Raw genomic sequence first — 3,086 nt, forward strand, 5'->3', positions numbered from 1 at the left:
AATAAATGGGAGATTTTGCTAAATTTATGTACATGCTTTTCATACTAGTGCGGTGAGAGTAAAACCACATTTTTAATATCATTCTTTGCTTCTAACATTAATTTCTCTAAATTGACCTTAAATTTGTTTGTTAATTCTAGTATATACTTGCAGAGTCCATCAAATCTTCTATGTTGAGAATCAACATTATTTTTTTTTTAATTTTGTATTCATTTTACCCATAGTTCCCCTTCTCACTCTTCCTCCTTTCCAACCCACACCTCTCTACTCTATTGAAAGGGTAAGGCCTTCCATGGGGAGTCAACAAAACCTGGCACATTAAGTTGAGGCAGGACCAAGCCCATCCCCATGACAGCAAAGCTGAGCATGGCATCGAATCATAGGGAATGGGTTCCAAAAAGCCAGATCATGCACCAGGATAGATCCTGGTCTGATTGCCAGGGGCCCCTCAAACAGAACAAGCTACACAACTGTTGCCCACATGCAGGATCATCTCTCCACCCCCTAAAACATGAAAGTGTCAGGGTAGGTCACCAGGAGTGTAAGGGGGACAGGACTACAAAGAAAGGGAAACAGACTTTATAAAAAATAAGCATTGCATGTGGGCACCATTTGGAGGGTGGTGAATCATGAGTTTAGTTTGGGTGTCTTATAGGAGAATGAGTGATGGATTATTTACAAGATCATGGACATCTTAACAGTAGCTACACAATTGAACAAAATGTCTCTCCCTCTCCAAGTAAACATTAACTGTCTATATGCCATCGAGGAGAGATGGGGTCTTATAAGCCCCTCTTCTCATGACAGAGAGATAAAATACCCAATTATGTGTAGATCTCATATAGTTAAACACAGCAGCTGAGGGTTCAAAAGTGCAACAGTGATTTCATGCACTGAGGCAGCATTTCATACCACTCCCCCCCATTGTGTATTCTTTCTCCCCCTCTTCTTCAGTGTTCTCTGAGCCTTTGAGGAGATGATCTAAATGTCCCATTGAGGGTTGAGCATTCAACAGTCATGGATCCCCAGAACTATGACCAATTATGGATTCTGCACAAAAAAGCTTCTCTGAAAGCTGACATTAGCACCAATCCATAGACATAAATATATCCAGAAGGCAATCTGATGAATGCATTATGTTCATGTAGTGAAACAGTAGCAGCAGCTTCCCCACAAGGTCCTATGGCCTCCCTAACTATGAACTTTGACCAACTTTACAGTACTAGATATGAGTACCTTATTATATAGGGGACCTCAAATCCAATAAGGAGGCTGTTGGCTGCCTCCAGAGAGTCATGTTGCTACTGCCCTAGTAGCTACATCTTTGCTGGCAGGTTAGTAGTATTGTGCATAAGGCTCAAACAGGGTAAAGCACTGGTTGTGATTCTCTCCTAGCCACCTACATAGCATCATCTAGCACTATGAGGGCTAGCCAGCAGGGAGTATTTTCAGCTGAGTTCTTGCTTGACTTCTCTATGTCCTGCAACCAAAGTATATGTCAACACTTCTTGGACAAGCTAGCCTTGTGTTTTGTGCTAGTTACATGGAACAGACCAATATAGGACCTTAAATATAGGCAAACCTTCATGACCCCATCCCAGTTAGGGTTTGATTATCTGGCAGAGGTGAGCAGATCTGGCGGGCATCCTATTTTCTACTTAGACATAAGAGTGGCTGCTATGTGTCCTGATGATCAGCTTCACTCACCTACAGCTCATCCAGGGGTCCTGGATGAGATAATGTTCCTGAACCCTGGCAGTACAAATGCCTGTTAGCCCCAGGAAATAAATCTGCAGGGCAGTAGTCTGTGAAGGAATCCTGTGGGCTTCTCAGAGGCTGTATAAAGATGCATTCCCACCCCAGTTCCCCCTCCCACAATGTTACCTAGGTTACCTACTAAGACCGTATGAGAGCGTTGGATGTCTCTGGACTGAGGACATGTGTGGATGGTGTGTGCTGTGCACCTGTTGACTGCGTATACATTTCCTGGAGGGAATCAAACTCTGAAATGTGCTCTGATGCAAACAAAAGGGGCAGAGAAAAGATAACCACAGTGTCCTAGTCGGCTTTAACTGTCAACCTGACACGGCCTAGAGTCAGCTGAGAAAGGAATCAGTTGAAGGACTACCCAGATGAGATTGGCCCTTGGGCGCGTCGGTGGGGGATTGTCTTGATTATTACTGATGTCGGAGGGCCCAGACTATCAGAGGCAGCACCATTCCCTAGGCAGGCTGTCCTCGCCTGTATAGGGGAGCTAGTGAGCATGATACTGTGATCAAGCCAGCAAGCTGCCTTCCTCCATGGTTTCTGCTTCAGGTTCCTTCTTGAGTTCCTGCACTTCCTTTAATGGTGGTCTGTGACCTGGAAGTGTAAGCCAAATAAATCCTTTCCAAGTTACTTTTGCTCAGAGAATTTTATCACAGTAACAGAAAAACTAGAACACATGCCATGGACAGAACTGTCTGTAGTGAACAGTAACTTTATTAAATTGGAATTTAATTTGATTTACAGGCAAAGGTGGAAACCTACCTCACTGCCCCATGAAGGAAGCCATGCTGGGCAGAACTGACTATCATAGAAGCAGGAAGAATAAGTCCGGGTGAGGGTAGGGGCTTGTTCCCCCGACATATTTAACGGACCACAGGAGTGGGGTTATGTGCATGAGATGAGTGGAAGAGGTAGACAAGAACAGAAGTAGAGACTAGCATAGAGCAGAGACATTCCTGAGGGTTGGAATGTATACTTTATCCAGAGGAATGAAACAGATGGGTGGCTTGTGGTGCTGCAGAGGAGAATGTCAGAAGACCACAGGATCAGGAAGTAGTCAGGGAACAATGAAATCAGGAACCTCCGTAGTTGTGGTTAAGGGAAATCTCATGAAGCCTGTGACCAGTACATCAGATCTTGCACTGACAGCACACGGGCCCACAGCAGCAGGGCTTGCAGCAGCTGGACTGGCAGCAGGACCCACAGCCTGAAGAGCAGCAGGGCTTGCAGCAGCTGGACTGACAGCAGCAGGGCTTGCAGCAGCTTGACTGGCAGCAGGACCCACAGCCTGAAGAGCAGCAGGGCTTGCAGCAGCTGGA

This window comes from Microtus ochrogaster, chromosome 8, assembly GCF_000317375.1.
Source record: "Microtus ochrogaster isolate Prairie Vole_2 chromosome 8, MicOch1.0, whole genome shotgun sequence".
In the NCBI taxonomy this organism is placed as follows: domain Eukaryota; kingdom Metazoa; phylum Chordata; class Mammalia; order Rodentia; family Cricetidae; genus Microtus; species Microtus ochrogaster.